General features: G+C 40.9%; 1 long non-coding RNA gene across 1 annotated transcript; it reads left to right on the top strand.

Annotated features, from left to right (window-relative positions):
• The first annotated feature begins 2,489 nt into the window (after positions 1–2,489).
• LOC102472870 (uncharacterized) lies at positions 2,490–9,856 on the top strand. The gene is made up of 3 exons (XR_337556.3): positions 2,490–2,529; positions 8,025–8,427; positions 9,335–9,856. It is a non-coding gene; the product is annotated as an uncharacterized LOC102472870 (long non-coding RNA).
• The last annotated feature ends 7,904 nt before the right edge of the window (positions 9,857–17,760 follow it).

Here is a 17,760-nt window from a genome sequence, read left to right as displayed (position 1 = left end):
TGTCCTCATTCATGCTTGTATCTGTTCTATTTTGTGCCCCTACGTTTTGTCCATGTAAGTCACCAATATCATTCATTTTCTATCTGTCCTTCCAGAGCTTTATAAAAAAGTTCTTGTTCAGTTCTTTCATGAAAGAGACAGAGAGAGAAAGAAAAGTAAGAACCCTCAACAGGGTCCCATGTCACATTCCACCCCTACTCCCAATCCTTCTCAGCCCGGATCAAGGATATACACACCTAGTCTGTAGAGGTCAATGAGGGAACCAAACCTGCAATCCTCTGTATGGATCCAACTTCACTTTAGCAGCACATTACTGATGTGCCACTGAGCCAGCCTCTTCCAGAGTTTTTATGAAAATACAATCATTTGCAGGATTTTGTTTCAAGCACCTTCAGTATCTATAGAAATGTTCACTTTCTTTTGGCCTTGGGTCTATTTTGATGAACCATCTTTGCATTTCTAAGATAAACTACATGTGGTCATGATGTCTTATGCTTTAAATATGCTGCTCATTGTTTACACACACACACGCATGCAAGACATATATACATATTAGAAACTTTTATATAGATATAGGTATAGATAGATATAGATATAGATATATACATACACATATCCAAGACTTGAACATGTGGGAGTCCAGCACCTTAAACGCCCCACCTGCTGGCCCCTCATTGTTAATATTTAAATATAAGCTATATATAAACATTTTAGGTTTTTGGCATAGGGCTCACCAGAGATAGAGAGAGAGAAAGTGAGAAATCATCCTCCGGGGGGGGATGGCAATGCCCCAATCCCTTCTCCTCCATTCTCCTCCTGGGCTTTTGGGCATGCACACAAATGTGCCCAGCTTGAATTTCAAGTCATGGGGTCCAAGACTTGAGGAGTGGGAGTCCAGCACCTTATCCACCACACCACCTGCTGGACCCTCATTGTTAATATTTTATTTGGGATTTATGCATCAATATTTATGTGTGAGATTCATTTATTGTTTCTTTTCTTGAGAGAGAGATTTTTGCTGCAGAGCACGTGCGTTCACTGGAAAGACAGAAAGTGAGAAATCACCCCCCAGAGGGGATGGCCATGCCGTAATCCCTCCTCCTTCATTCATCTCTTGGGATTTTGGGCATACATGCACATGTGCCTGGCATGAATTTCAAACTTCCAGGTCCAGGACTTGAACTGCAGTCAGCCATGTGGGAGTCCAGTGCCTTAACTACTATGCTACTTGTTGGTCCCATATTGTTTCTTTTTTTGTATGGCTTTTGTTATCTGTGTTATCCTTGCTGGATAAAAATAAGCTGGAAGTTTTCCTTCTTTATCTATACTCTGGAATATTTTAAATAATGTTAGAATCATCCATGTCTAAAGGTTTGGTTAAATTTACCTGTGAAACTTCTAATCCTAGTACTTTCAAATATTACTTCCTTCATAATTTTCTCTAACTTTTTCTATGGAAATTAGTCTATTTGTATATTCTGGAGTTGGTTTCAGTAAATTACATTCTCAGAGAAAATATGAACGTCGTTCAGATTCATAATCTTACATACATAAATTTGTGCAAAACAGTTTGATCAAGTTCCTTGGTTTCTGTATTATTTTCTTCTTGCTATGGATCATGTTTGCATTTATTCTTTCTTTCCTAGTTTTTGATATGTCTTATCTATTTCACTATTTTTCTCTTAGAGACCTATTTTGTACTTATTACTTATTTTGTCTTCTCACATTATTTAATTCATTAATTTCTTTTATCTTCATTTTATTTCTCTGTTCTCCTTTGGCTTTATTGTTGTTTTTTTTTTCCCTTATTTTTTAGATTCTTAATTCCTTCAACTCCATTTTTTCTATAAGATTATTTTAGGCTACATCATTTTCTGTGATTACTGCTTTAGTTCTATCTTATTGATTCAGAACCTAATATGTAATATTTTCATTATTGTTTTTTAAAAGTCTGCAACTTGAATTTGTACTTTTACTCTGACCCAAAAGTTGTTTAAATGACAGCATTGTTAAAATTCTCCAATTTTTTATTGTTTTAATTTTATCACTTATAAACAAAAAAGATGCCTATATTATTGCTCCTTTTTAAAAATGCATTTTTTTTTTTTTTGGAGTCGTCAATGGTTTGGTCAGTTACTGTAGCTGCTCTGTGGATTAAAAACAATTTTTCTACCTTCAGGGCACATGGTTCTATCTTTATCTACCATCTCTACATTTATGATTATGTTCTTCTATAGTCTGAATATGTCCCCCTCCAAATTCATATGTTCAGTCATTGTAATGGGATTAAGAGGGCAAAACTTGACCTGATCAAGACGTGGAAATGTGGGAACTTTGCGTATAATAATGTCATTAGGGAAGTGCCTCTATGATTGAGTTCTGGAAGAGTTCACAAGAAAGCCACATGGTTACAGACCACACCCCTTTCTACTGAAAGTTTCATCTTCCCCATGGTACATTTGGACTTCCTAGTCATCAGAACTATGAATCAAAGAAACCGCCTATTCTTTTAGATTCATCCAGTCTCGGGTAAGCCACATAATAATGGACTAAGGCAGTGCATAGGTCTTTTATATCTTTATTCATTTTCTGGTCAATTGATATGAGGGGATCCTGAGATTTAGAAAGTCTGAGAAGGAGCCAAGTCTTGGGGTAAATGAGGTGTAGAAAAATCACAAGGTCTTCTGAATATATCTGTAGGCCATTCCCAATCACAAATCACTCTAGGCCTAAAGAAGTCCTCCCACCTCAAAATTCATCATGTTCTATATTTTCTAATTTTTAATGGTATTATTTGAAAGGAGGAAGAACCAACCTGTGATTTAATTAGATGACTATATATTGTTTCTAACTTTCTCCTACATAGATTTTTTTGTTCCCAAAATCAGTTTGAAAATCTCAGTCCTCTTAAATTTCTGTGGTGGGTAGGACAAGGTTCTATTTGTGACTTGGAAGGATTTTAGATGGATACGTTAATTTTTTGTTTATGGATTGGTGTCACCCTTGGAAACAGGCACTTCCCAGGACAGGTAAGAACTAAAGTCAATCAAGTGAAAAGAATACCACTTGGCCTGAGCAGACAGGATGATTCATTTAAAACTAGGACATAAGGGGTGACCTTACTGTATTTATCTCCAAATCTAGTTCTCAGAACTTTTGTCTGTTGCCACAGTGACCTAATATCTCCCTTCATAGCTTGACTTTAAATGGTAAGTTTTTTTTTCCATTCCACATTCATTTCAGTAACTATGAAAAGAAAAAAGGGGGGGGGGTGAAGTTTATGATATTTAGGAGGACACTGACCCAGTGTATCAACTTCACTAAGGAAGAAGTGTATAGACCAAGAGAAGAGTATCTCATTCTGAATTCTAAAGACATCCTGTCCCAATGGAATTACCTGACTTGCTGAAAATTCAAGTTGTTCAGCTTGCTAGGGCAGAGACCTAAGTCAGACGACTAGAGGTGGTGCTCCTGAACAAATCCACACAAGAAGCTTTCAAAAGGCATTCTGATGCTGGGGGCAGTGTTCTACTGGGACCCATTTTGCTGAGTCAGCAATATAGGATTAGCAGCAAGCCCTGGAAACCTGGCCTTCTAGTTATACAGAATGTCTATGAAGTATAAGCTCAGACATAGTGGTCTTTCTCTTAAATTGTGACACCACATAAAGATTTGTCCAATGTAAGTCCCACAACCTGTCTATTTTGGGTTTTGCAGCAGAAATTGAGCAAAATGTGGTTTTATATCTTAAAGAGTAAATACATCTCCCAAGTCCTTTAACCTAGTGTCTTAGTCTGTTATTTAATATTTTGCTGTTAAAAAGCAATACCTGAGACTGGATATATAAAGAATAAAGGTTTATTTGGCTTATAATGCTGGTGACTAGAAAGTACAAGGGTGTGGGGCTGAAAATAGGTTGGCCACTGGTGCTACATCACAACTTGGCTGACAGAAGCAAAGATGATGACAGGCACATGCAAAAAAGAGACCTACGGACAGCCATCTTTCTTTCATAACTCACTCTCACAAGAACAAACTCCTTTTCATGGAACTTAGAACTCACTCTTTGTGCGGTCTCATAAGATATCTCTGATCCATTAATGAGGGTGATGAATTGGCTCGATGAGCCAATGTTGCCCAGCAGATATCATCTCTCAAAGGTCTCTCCATCTCCCAATGCCTTTACACTGGGGACCAAGTTTAAAAACATACCTTTGTGGAACAAACCATTATCAAATCATAGCACCTAGTATTTGGTAAATGCCAAGTAAAGATGAGAACAGTTAAAAATTTGAGATGGATTTTTTGGAAAGTTCTAGAATCCCCTTTCAAATTTTCCTAGCTTTCAATTCAAAGAAGAGACTGAAAAAGTTTGGTTGTAGTCTGACTTGGATTCATGGTAATTGCTTCAGTGGTGTCTCAGCCTCATTGGTCTAAATGTTCTTGTTCCAATAGAAAATCCTTAAAAAAGAAAGTATGGCTAGCTCACGTTTAACTACGTAGGTTATCAGGAGTGTCTTATACTAGTCCAGTGAGAATTAGGACTGGGTAGGAAAAGGGTTGAAAAGGCAAGTTTTGCATAAAATTGAATGCAGGTAATGTCTGAAAACCAGATGACCTTAGAACTTCAAGTTAAATGGGCCTCCGAGATCATTTACTTCAAATCATACTTCTAATTTCTCCAGATAATCTTCATAGGAACTGTTTGGTGAGCTGGCTTCTTTTCCCACTGAGGAACACAGTTGTCTGTATGGCATCTATAATTATATATTACATGGAATCTAGCCTTAATTGGTAAAGAGAACGCTAACAAACTATCTTTGTCATTGTCATTGTCATTTGGTTACAGAGAATGGAAAAACACCCAATTTAAGTTATTTTTAAAGGGTTTATTAGAGGAAAGCATGGATTTCAAAAGAAGTAGAAAGACATCAGATGGTTTCTTTCTACCACCTCCCTTTTCCTAATTGTCTACTGCTTCTGCTTCTCTCAGTAATGCACTCCTTTTTCTTATGTTTATAGCTCCAACATGTGTAACTCCAAAAGTCCCAACTGATACAGCTGTCAGTATCAGATAACCATTCAGTCGACCTCCTTCCTCCACAGGACCCTGCAGCTCTAGTTTCTTGATTGGCCTAGTTTGGAAGGGTGTGCTCAGGGAGAAAAGGAGTTTAATGTGATGTGTGGGACTATCCTTTCCAGAGCTGAAGGTGGGGCAGAGGGAGGGGAAATAATTAACCTCTTCCGTTTATTCATTAATTGGAGTCATTGATCTGCCAATTAACCTAATCATATTTTTTCTAATCTACCTTAAGATTAAGGTCATGAATGTCAAAATGTAAGGGATCAAACTATGTAGAAATCACTTCAAACTTCATAAATGGTGCTTGTGGTTTTTAAAGTTTTTATATACAAGGATAATGAAAATGTAGGAAATGATGGTCCGTTTCATAGTTATTCTCTTGTGGACATGCCAACATTTCAGATTTGTCTCAATATGCCAACTTTCATCTTAAAATCGAGAACAATAGTTTGGCTTCGAGGTTCAAATTTAAGTCATAAATGAAAATGTAAGGTGTGCTTTATGTCCTTTTTCTTCATTATGAAACTATCTAACCCAATCCTTAGGTGTAAAATGATCCACTTTAGTAAGTCATGATGCAAACAATCTTTCTCTACAGTTCTCCTTTCAAGGCAACTAACTTAGTGCATCACAAAATAGTGAATTACAGACTCAGGACTCCTTTTCTTTGCCAGGACTTATACTAGCAAAACTCACATCTAAAATTTTAGATTCTGCCAAATCCCTGTGTTGATGCCCACAGTGTGGATCCCAAGAACAAGAAGGTCTTGGGCTCCATCCTCAGCTGAATGTTCTAATGTGACCTTCACAGGTTACACATAATTTCTCTAAGACTCTGATTCTTCACATATAAAGTACTGACCATGTACTTTATGGATCATAATGTTTACCTCAGAGCTTTTTTGGAGTAATTAAATGAGGTGGTATATGTAAAGCATTTAATAGTCAATGCTGCTTACCAGCCATTACTTCAGGTAACAAATAATTGCCCTTCATAATAGAAACATTCAAAATTTATGAATGCCCATTTCCTACCAGTTGTCAACATATAGGCTACATTGCCATAAATCTTGCACAGTAATAAAATGAAATCTCCATGATTCATAAAACAAAATGCTACTACCCTCTTTACGCTACTGAAATGTCTGATTCTGCCACTGATCAGTTGTGTGACTTGGGACAAGAAATTAATCAATGTGTGTTTTTGCTTCTGTATTTATAAAATGACAAGATTGAACTGTCTTCAGTGAATTTTAGGGTTCCTTCCAGCTCCTCCGTTCTTCTCTATAAGTCCTGCATATTAGTTATGTGGCTGTTGGGTATATGAGGATACTTCAAAAAGGTTATGGAAAAATAGAATTAATTACTTGGTATAAAAATGAAACCTATTCATAGTTTCTTCATAAGAAACATTTCCCAAGAACTTTTTGGAGGCTTTATATATGAATCATCACAGGATGACTACATTTGATTTTCAAGGAATCTGTAATCCTCTATCTGCTAAAAAGCTGTTATCTAAAATAGCCTATCAAATATCAGTCTCAGACAAAAGGAAAAAGAGTGTGAGTGAGAGCTGATGGCAGAACAATTCATATGCTCAGCTTTTGTAGTTGTGGAAATTTCTAAAAACTACTTCTCAAAATTTGAAGATGAACTTGAATTTGGGAAAATAGGTATGGTCAAAAGAGTGTTAGCGGAACACCCACTCACTAGATTTACAAACTGCAGCACCATGTATAAAGCTTCGAACCTAGTTGCCTTAATTATTAGCAATTCTGGTGACCGACATACTTCTATTTTTCTAGAAAGGCACAACAGTCTTGTGTGTTTAACCATTCCTGTGGTATTGATTTTGAGGCCAACAGTGCCTTTCTTGGCCTCTGCACATACACATAGTGCCAACTCCTGCACATTCCACAGAACTCTTGTACTGTTCTCATTTGTTTTACTCAATGTTTTGTCTTGCCCTCCTCTTCATTACTTCATAAAGGATGAAATAACAACTAAATAAGGAAGAAATCACTACATACTTGTTTATAAGGCATGAAAGGAAATTTCAAAAGATGCCTTTGCACCAAAGTGGGAAAAAGGAGCATAAATTAAATTCCTAATGGACATGGCAACACAATAAAGCGTTGCGCATGAAGAACCCAGATTTTCTCTGACAGATGGCACGCAGCACATGCAGCTAACTGGGCAGGGTTTAGGGGCTTGCACCATTGCAAATACAGAAACAATAAAAATGCCTACTGATTTTAAAGAGATCTGTAATTAAGTATGACATTCTAACTGACAGAAGTTTACTAAGACAGAACAGCGGGTTCGAGGGGTCCAAATACGGGACACTGTTTAATTCACTTAAATATCTTTCCTCAGGACACTTCAAGAGCTCCAACCTGAGTATGTGTGTGTGAGTATGTGCATGTGCACAAGTGGATCTAAACTTTTAAGTGGTGCATGCCCATTTGAAATTGTCTCAGAGCTTAGAAAAGCAAAGTTGCAACACTTACACTCAGTTGCCTTGGGCAAGCAAAGAAAAATATCTGTCAAGACCAGGTCTGGCTGTTAAGGCTGGAGTTGAGAAATGCCCTCCAAATGCCTTCAAGTCAACATTAGCTATGACAGAAGCAAGACTATTATTTAACAGCAGCAGCAAATGTCAAAAACAAACTGTGCCTGGCGTTTTGACAAGACACTATTGAAAGAGAACCACTTTTTCAGCACTTGTGTAACCGTGGGGGAGAACTCGACAATTAATATCCTGAGGTCTGGTAATAGGATTTCCAGGCTGCTTGGTGGTTTCTTTCTGATACACATGAAAAGAGTAGGCAAGTGGCGGACATGGGCAAAAATAACATGAAACGATGAGGCCTGGAGAAAAGAACTGATATATCAGAAATCAGGTACCTTGTGACTAATTAAAATGTTACTCCTCCTTTAGGAAACTGTGCGCTCACAGTGATGACACTATAAAGGATGAGGACAGAGCCATCGTCCCTAAGCAAAAACAAGATGCTGATAAAACCTACGTCCCACCTCCTTCCTTCCCTGTGGTGGCCTCCTACCCGGTGGCACCTCACCTGAGCTCTCCTGACAGTAGCCCCACTGGCCCAGTCAAACTTCCAGCCCTGCTGTCAATCACCTAGTGAACAGAAAAACAACTAGCCAGTTTTCTGCCCTCCTTCCTAGGAGCCTGCTTCCTATTTACTAACTTGATCAGTGAAACGGCAACAAGGTGGTCAGCAGAACATGGGTTCACACATTGTGTCCTTTTCAGACACGCTTCGGAAGCCGGCTACTCAACAAGAAATGTTGATGCTCTGACCCTGCGCACATGCTTTCAGGTGAATAGGGAGAGCGGGAAAGCAAAGGAACTAGTATTTACTTGGATAGCCCTTATGAATTAAACCTTCTAAATATTTTCACACTGAATGCTCTCAGCCCTCAAAGGAAGAGGGCATTACATCTTCATTTTATAGGTAAGAAACCTGGAGTTTAGAAAGCTCAAGTAACTTGCCCTGAGTCTCTGCTGTCTGTAAGTCACTTACCCAGAGTTTAAGCCTGGATCTGTCTGACCCAAGGCCACTGTTCCCTGGTTTTCTCTGCCACACCCCAGGATCACCCCTTGATCCAATTCAGAATGCTCTTTCTCAGTAAAGCCTGAGACAATGGTGCTACTTACTATGGTAATGCCACGAACCAAGGTGGAGGGGCAGTCTCAACCTGTGGGCCTCCTAACAATAGCCCACGTGGGCAGCTGTGTTCCCTTCCTGAGCAGCAGCATGCTCAGTGTGCAGGTTTCATGAGAGCCATTTAGATCCCCCAAGAGAAGCCAGTCGCTATATGTAGAGTCCTATTTGCCATCTCTTCTACCTGCAGCCTTCACCACAGCTGAGCCAGACTTTCAGTTCAGAGCACACTCACCTGTCTGTTCAGATGATTTTCCTGCCCCTCCCACCTAAGTACAAACACCCTGGCCTCCTCCAGCTGTCTACCCACCTGCGCCCCGGCCTTTCCAAGGCCTTTCTCGACCTCCACGCTAACATTCTACTATTCCTCTTACAGAACACACTGCCTATACAGCCCGCTAGTCCTGCTCACACAGGACTAGTATTGTACTTATGTAGTACGGTCACACCAAAATCTAGACCACCCAGGACAGTAACACACACAGGCTGGATCTCTTTAAAGTGTCAGAAGTCAAAACCGAACAAAGCTATCTCTCTCCTACTCTGTCTAACTTCCATACAGGACTGGATCTGTGGAGGCTGAGGGTCTTCTATGGAAAGAGGCTTGAAGTCCACGTATAGAGCATTCATGGAAGAAGAACATGGCTAGTTTTCTGGGACTGCTCCTATTATCTGCCCGAAGAAACCCAGATTCCAGAGTAGAGGAACGCATTCTACATGACTACGTCTCCAGCATCCTTCACTGCCTACGGAGTCCAAGGTTTCTTTCATGTCAGCCATGTCTATAGTGCTAATCACTTGTTCTTGGCGATGCTGTTAGAAATCTGCTGGAAATGCCTGTGTGACACGAGTTCCAAGCAGCTACTGGCAGGAAGAGAAGACAGTGTGACGATGAGGGGAATTCCTGGTCATTGGAATGAAGTCAGACCAGGATCTGAAACCATGTTCTGCCGCTCAGAAAAATGTGGACCTTGGCAGCAGTAAAATGGGACCAATGCCCACAAGGATGTGCTGGGGATGTTCATAGGAGGCAGAGGAAAGCTCTTGCTTCATTCCCTCCCTCTCATTTCTCCTCTTAGGAAAATACAAAAGTGAACCCCTTCCTTTCTTCTTAAGTTAGGGCTTATATACAAAGTTTATACTTTATATTAAAGAGTATAATTTGTTTGAAACTTTACCACCATACTATCCAATATTTTCTTATAGTTGTGCTCACTATGAATCACTATGGGAAGAAAATATTCTAGTGGGTACACAGTGCTACAAAACACTCCACACCAAGTGTCATGGACATTTCTAGTGTTACCTAGTATTTGGTTCTCTTCTTTCTGCAGGGGAGGGATTACACATCCCAGACTCCTTCCAGTTAGTAGGGCCACAGGATTAGTTCTGGCCAGTGCATAATCTGAAGTACAGTACATTATTTCCGGGCCCAAGAAGAGAAGAGAGGGTAGTAGCAGAGCCCATTCCCCTTCTTCCCCCACACAGCAGTGGGTGAGGGTACGTGTTTGTGGTGGCGGAAGCCGGCTACTCAACAAGAAATGTTGATGCTCTGACCCTGCGCACATGCTTTCAGGTGAATAGGGAGAGCGGGAAAGCAAAGGAACTAGTATTTACTTGGATAGCCCTTATGAATTAAACCTTCTAAATATTTTCACACTGAATGCTCTCAGCCCTCTAAGGAAGAGGGCATTACATCTTCATTTTATAGGTAAGAAACCTGGAGTTTAGAAAGCTCAAGTAACTTGCCCTGAGTCTCTGCTGTCTGTAAGTCACTTACCCAGAGTTTAAGCCTGGATCTGTCTGACCCAAGGCCACTGTTCCCTGGTTTTCTCTGCCACACCCCAGGATCACCCCTTGATCCAATTCAGAATGCTCTTTCTCAGTAAAGCCTGAGACAATGGTGCTACTTACTATGGTAATGCCACGAACCAAGGTGGAGGGGCAGTCTCAACCTGTGGGCCTCCTAACAATAACCCACGTGGGCAGCTGTGTTCCCTTCCTGAGCAGCAGCATGCTCAGTGTGCAGGTTTCATGAGAGCCATTTAGATCCCCCAAGAGAAGCCAGTCGCTATATGTAGAGTCCTATTTGCCATCTCTTCTACCTGCAGCCTTCACCACAGCTGAGCCAGACTTTCAGTTCAGAGCACACTCACCTGTCTGTTCAGATGATTTTCCTGCCCCTCCCACCTAAGTACAAACACCCTCGCCTCCTCCAGCTGTCTACCCACCTGCGCCCCGGCCTTTCCAAGGCCTTTCTCGACCTCCACGCTAACATTCTACTATTCCTCTTACAGAACACACTGCCTATACAGCCCGCTAGTCCTGCTCACACAGGACTAGTATTGTACTTATGTAGTACGGTCACACCAAAATCTAGACCACCCAGGACAGTAACACACACAGGCTGGATCTCTTTAAAGTGTCAGAAGTCAAAACCGAACAAAGCTATCTCTCTCCTACTCTGTCTAACTTCCATACAGGACTGGATCTGTGGAGGCTGAGGGTCTTCTATGGAAAGAGGCTTGAAGTCCACGTATAGAGCATTCATGGAAGAAGAACATGGCTAGTTTTCTGGGACTGCTCCTATTATCTGCCCGAAGAAACCCAGATTCCAGAGTAGAGGAACGCATTCTACATGACTACGTCTCCAGCATCCTTCACTGCCTACGGAGTCCAAGGTTTCTTTCATGTCAGCCATGTCTATAGTGCTAATCACTTGTTCTTGGCGATGCTGTTAGAAATCTGCTGGAAATGCCTGTGTGACACGAGTTCCAAGCAGCTACTGGCAGGAAGAGAAGACAGTGTGACGATGAGGGGAATTCCTGGTCATTGGAATGAAGTCAGACCAGGATCTGAAACCATGTTCTGCCGCTCAGAAAAATGTGGACCTTGGCAGCAGTAAAATGGGACCAATGCCCACAAGGATGTGCTGGGGATGTTCATAGGAGGCAGAGGAAAGCTCTTGCTTCCTTCCCTCCTCCCTCTCATTTCTCCTCTTAGGAAAATACAAAAGTGAACCCCTTCCTTTCTTCTTAAGTTAGGGCTTATATACAAAGTTTATACTTTATATTAAAGAGTATAATTTGTTTGAAACTTTACCACCATACTATCCAATATTTTCTTATAGTTGTGCTCACTATGAATCACTATGGGAAGAAAATATTCTAGTGGGTACACAGTGCTACAAAACACTCCACACCAAGTGTCATGGACATTTCTAGTGTTACCTAGTATTTGGTTCTCTTCTTTCTGCAGGGGAGGGATTACACATCCCAGACTCCTTCCAGTTAGTAGGGCCACAGGATTAGTTCTGGCCAGTGCATAATCTGAAGTACAGTACATTATTTCCGGGCCCAAGAAGAGAAGAGAGGGTAGTAGCAGAGCCCATTCCCCTTCTTCCCCCACACAGCAGTGGGTGAGGGTCCCTGTTTGTGGTGGGGCTACCACAAGCCATGGAGCAGAGCCTCCCACTAAGCAGGTCATAAGTATGAAATCAATGAGAACTACACCTGGTTATGTAAGCCACTGAGAGTTCAAGGATTAATGTCTTACTAATAGTATATCCTTTCCTAATACTCCAACCAATTTACACCTAATAAAAACAAGTTGCCATTTTGAAGTCAGATGAAATTATAAAACAGCATTTAAAAATCATTTTTTTCCAAGAAAAAAAAAAAAGCTGAACCTCAATTTAATCTGAATTTTTATCTATATCCTGGGAAGATTTACTTCAACACATATTGACCTGCTTTCTCTTAGACAGGTGTGGTCTTGACATGCACTAGGTCTGGAGCATTGACAATTTCACAAAGACCTGTCTTTATAAATATCTTTAAGCTTCATCTTAAAATTTGTCAGTCTGCAGACCTTCAAGCTGAGTGTGCAGCAACTATATACACGAGGTGCCCTGCGTTGATCCTAAGGTGATGGGATAGTTAGTACTTCGCCTCTATAATGTTCTGCTGGAAAAATCTCAAGCTTTTGTATAGCAGAAAAAATTGTTTCAAAACAGAACTGCCACTGTCATACTTTGGTTGAACAGACATTCCCTGAAGATCAAGGAGTGACATGTGATGACTATAAAGGGAATAGAAACGAGTTTCATTCAATGGCAGACACTCCCAGGGAATGCATTTTCGAAACTTCTAAAACAAACAGTTTCAGCACGTGAGTTCTTTTCCTTCCTTTGGCTGCTCAATTGCTCATCCCAATGAATTGGTCCAGATCACATTCTGCATGAGTTCCTTCAAAAAGCATTTTTTTTTTTTTTGGAGAGATTTTCACTATAGGGCGTGTGCGCTTGCCAGACAGACAGAGAGAGACATAGAGACAGAAAGCGAGAAATCACCCCCCAGGGGGGATGGTCACGCTGCAATCCCTTCTCCTCCATTCTCCTCTTGGGATCTTGGGCACGCACACACACGTGCCCGGCGTGAGTTTTAAGCCACTGGGTCCGGGACGCGAACCGCGATCGACTACAAGGGAGTCCAGCGACATAGCCATTACGCTAACTGCTGGTTCCCTCAAAAAGCATTTCTTAAAGAGAGACAACCTTGCCAATGAAACAGTTCCATGGAAATTCGATAGTATTGGGTGAATTTATTGTTTTCAGAATAGTAATAAAAAAGGATTATTTTAAAATAATGGTATGTTTGAAAGTTCACCTCGAAAAGGCCACGAATTGATTAGCAGTTATAAATGCTGCCATGTGAAAGCAGAATAAGACACAGTTACTACAGCACAATTTTGATTTGGAATTGAAACTGCCTGTTGTTCATGAAAATCTTCACGAAACTGAAACCAGGGAAACAGAGAAAGGAAAAGAATCACCCATATATGGCAATCAGTTTTGACACAAGGCTCATCAATAGCCCCGTCTTTCCAAGGCACATCATTATCTATCTGATCTGCCAAATCTGATACTTAACAACATTGTCTTCAGAACAGTTGACATACCCTGGAAAAGTCTATCTTGTAAATCACAAAGATGACAGGTTTCACAGATCTCATCAGTGATAAAAAGAAAGGAGGCATAAAGCAGATACTAGTATACTTTCTGGCACAATGAACTGAGCGAACCATGTGTGTTTCAAGGAGGGGGAAAAAAAACTGTACCCTAATTTTACTGAGACCCAATAAGAAAGCACTGACTTAACCTATCTACTTCAATTTCTAATTAACTAGACTTTTTGAAATGTAAAAACAGGTGATTTGGAGTATGAAATGATTTGAAAAAATGTGAGGGGCCCAGCCACAGGGGTACAGTGGGAGGCCATCACCCTGCATGGCTAAGGCCACATGGGGAAGCCCAGGCTATTTCTGTCCCAGACTAAACAGACCAGGTGTAGCAGTGAGTGCCTGTGGTCCTCGCTGACTGGAAGACTGGGAAAGAGGATTGTGACATGAGACCCAGTCAAAATAACTCTCTTCACCCTCTCTCTAGCATCTCTCCTCCTTTCACACTCTCTTTTTCAAAAAGGAGAGAAGGGAGGGAAGGTCGAATCAGGTCAGCAAATCAGGCAAGTTGTTACCTTCTTCATCCTACCCAAAACCATGGAAATGAAAAATAAATAGATAGATACATAGGAATTTACAACTACACTGCATAATAAGAAGTATGCTCCATGGATCAAAATCTACAAAGAATCTGAAAGCAAGAAAACAATTGACAGCAGATGGATAGAGGGAACCCACAGCTTGAAACATTCCTGGATAGAACTTGCTAAAAATGAAAACAAGGGACGTTCTAAACTCACAGAGAGCTGATACCTGGGGCTTGAAATGCTGGGGGCAGCTGACTTGATAGGTTCAACCATATCCTGTGGAAGGAAGCACCCAGATTGGCCAACCCATCAACCGTTTTCTACCTGCCAGCCTAGGACTGGGCAGTGAGAACAATGTCAACTCCCTAATGCGAATGGTAGATGTAAGCACAGAGTCCTAAAATGCATGAAGATGTGCCTAAGGCAACCCCAAGGGGTGCTCACATACAGAGTCAGGCTGCTGGCAGGCTGATCTTGCCTGCCCCTGCTATGGCTCTTTAGAAACATCTAGAACTTTAGACAAGAAGAATTAATATCCTCGGAAAATACAAGAAGAGCAATACACTTCCCCCAAAAAGAAAATATAAATAAATATCTTGGAAATTAAAGTTGTAATCACTGAAACTAAAAACTCAACCAATAGACTGAACATTGAATTGATAAAGTTGAAGGCAACTCACTGGGCTGGGAAATCCAGTTAAGCAATTCTTCTAGAGTATAGCACAACAGAGAAAAGCTAAGGGATATACAGAAAGCAGAAGCAAAAGGCCAAAGATGTTTTGAATATAGGGCTTTCAAAAAAAAAAAAGAATAGAGAAGGTGAACAAAAAAATATGAAAGCGAAAACAGAAGAAAATTTCTTAGAATTAAAAAGATGTCAAGGTCAGTAGGTGGTGTGGTAGTTGAGGAACTGAACTCTCACACAGCCAACCACAGTTCAAATCCCAGACCTGGGGGCTTGACACTCATACCAGGCTTATGTGTGCGTGCGTACCCAAAACCCCAGGAGCAGAATGGAGGAGACTGCAGCATGGCCATCTCCTCTAAGGGATGATTTCTCACTTTCCCTTTCACTGATTTTCTCTCTCTCCAGTGAGTGCATGTATCCTATGGCAAAAACCTAAAAAAAAATAAATAAGTAAATAAAAAAAGAAACATGTCTTTGGGGCCAGCCAGGTGCAGATGACATGGTGATTAAGGCAGCTGGATGCCACATGGCAACTGCATGGTTCAAGTCCTGATTCAGTGGCTTTAAATACTCTCAAGGCATGTGTACGTACATGCCCAAGATTCTGAGAAGAGAATGGAAAGAGATTATAATATGGCCATCCCCCTGGGGCCTAATTTCTCTCTGTGTGTGTGTGTGTGTGTGTGTGTGTCTCTTTGGTGAGTGCACACAACCTACAACAATCTGAAAAATAACAATAACAAAAAAAGTCTTTGAATGAACAGGATTCATGGAAAAGGACCCATTACTGAACATATTGTGGTGAAATTTCAGAACACCTAGGATGGAGAAAATTACCTTAAAAATAATTTTTAAAAAGAGAGATTCTAATTAAATCCCAATATAAGCATGCAGATAAGCACTACACTTTAACGATCAATAGGAGGACACATGACATCCTTCTTTCTGCTGATCTCTGGGGTCATTCCAGGTAACATCAGTTTCAGTACAGCATCTGGTCACCCATACCTTGAAGCACTATTGCACTGTAGTTCATCTTCCCCCCACTTCAGTGAACTAGTAAGCCTAGTTGTTTTAATCACTCCTTGGATCTTGTCAAGATCTGGATATATTCCATATATTCCATTACTTTCCTTTCTGCCTACAAATTCCATATATACCACCTTTCCCATTAAATAGGGTTTTAACATCCTTAAGATTGTACTTCTGGGGCCAGCAGGTGACATAATAGTTGAGGTGCTGGACTCCCGCATGGATGACCACAGTTTGGGTCCTGGACCTAGAGGCTTGAAAATCATGCCAGGTGTTTGTGTGTGTGTATGTGTGTGTGCCCAAAATTCCAAAAGGAGAACCAAAGAAAGGGAACTGTGATGAGGCCACCCCCTGAGGGGTGATTTTTCACCCCCCCACCCCCCACCCCCCCAGTGAGCATATGTGCCCTATGGCAAAAACCTTGAAAAAAAGAAAAAGATTGGTACTTCTTTGACTTCACCCTCATGCCATCAAGTCAGCACTGCTGATTCAACTTGATTCAACTTCCTTCCCCTATTTTTTTCTGGATCCTACTATACATCTCTCATCTTTCATTAGGAGCCTTTGTTAATTTTCCATAGCCTCGTGTCAGGCCTACCAGTGAATGCCTAACTAGAATCAACATACTTCATCACAGTTGATCTAGATTCCTGGGCTGCTGGGCCCACTTAGACACACCACAACCCAGTTCATTGGTTCTACTGCAAATATCTGACCTCCAGTCTCAGCTTGATCTTGGATGACCTCAAAGCTGCCAGGCAATTCTTTCTTCATCTTCAGTCGGTTCCTATGTCCAGCCTTCACAGAACTTGTCCAGATCTCCACCATTTTTTCCTATAGGTCCCTGTAAGATTCTAGCTGCTCCTGACTCCCTCACTCCCAACAGAGGACCCAGGGTATGATCAGGCTTCTCTTAAAAATATTTTGTGAGCTATCTTATTAGTAAACAATAAAATATATTAAAAGATAAAACAGGTTAGTAAGCGTATTTGTAATATAAAGTAATCCTCTCCTTTATCTCCAAGATTGGGAGATAATCCTTCCCACGGCACTTCGTAGTACTAGTTGCTCTCTCTTGCCGTGGCTTCATCCACATTACTCTCCTCTTCTGGTTTTCCTCCTACTCCTGAGCACATCCCCCTTTCCCTATTTCACAGCTTCTCCGCCAACATGCTACATTCCTCAGACCTCTTCTGTTTTCACCATAATATGCCCCTAGGTGATCTCATCCACTCCTACAACTTTATTTCTGCCAAATGATGCCGAGAAGTCTCTCATAGAGCCAATAATTCAGAACAGATAGCCACATGCTTACAACATCTTTACCAGATGTCTCCTACATACTTCAACCTCAACATGTCAGCTGAACTCATTAACTTTACCACTCACCAGCTTCTCTGTATTCTCCTTTTGGCTTAAGAAAAAATTCACTTTAATTTCTCAAGATAGAAAAATTAAGTCACCTTTGACCTTCCTTTCTTCTTCCTTAACCTCCACATCTAAACCACTAAGTGCATATGATTTCTCCCCAAAATGCATCTCAATGTGTACCTCACTCTATATTTCCAATGGACTGTCCATCTCATCTCTCTCACCTGGACCCCCTTCTCATTAAGGTACATGTAGCTACACCAGTGAGTGGTCACCTGGGCTGCACATTAGAATCATCTGGGGGAATGTTTTAAAATCCTAGTCTTCAGGGCACACCTCTGACCAATTATA

This window comes from Tupaia chinensis, unplaced genomic scaffold, assembly GCF_000334495.1.
Source record: "Tupaia chinensis unplaced genomic scaffold, TupChi_1.0 Scaffold147282_1, whole genome shotgun sequence".
In the NCBI taxonomy this organism is placed as follows: Eukaryota; Metazoa; Chordata; class Mammalia; order Scandentia; family Tupaiidae; genus Tupaia; species Tupaia belangeri.
Note: the sequence above shows the minus strand (reverse complement) of the source record. Positions and strands in the feature narration are given on the sequence as shown.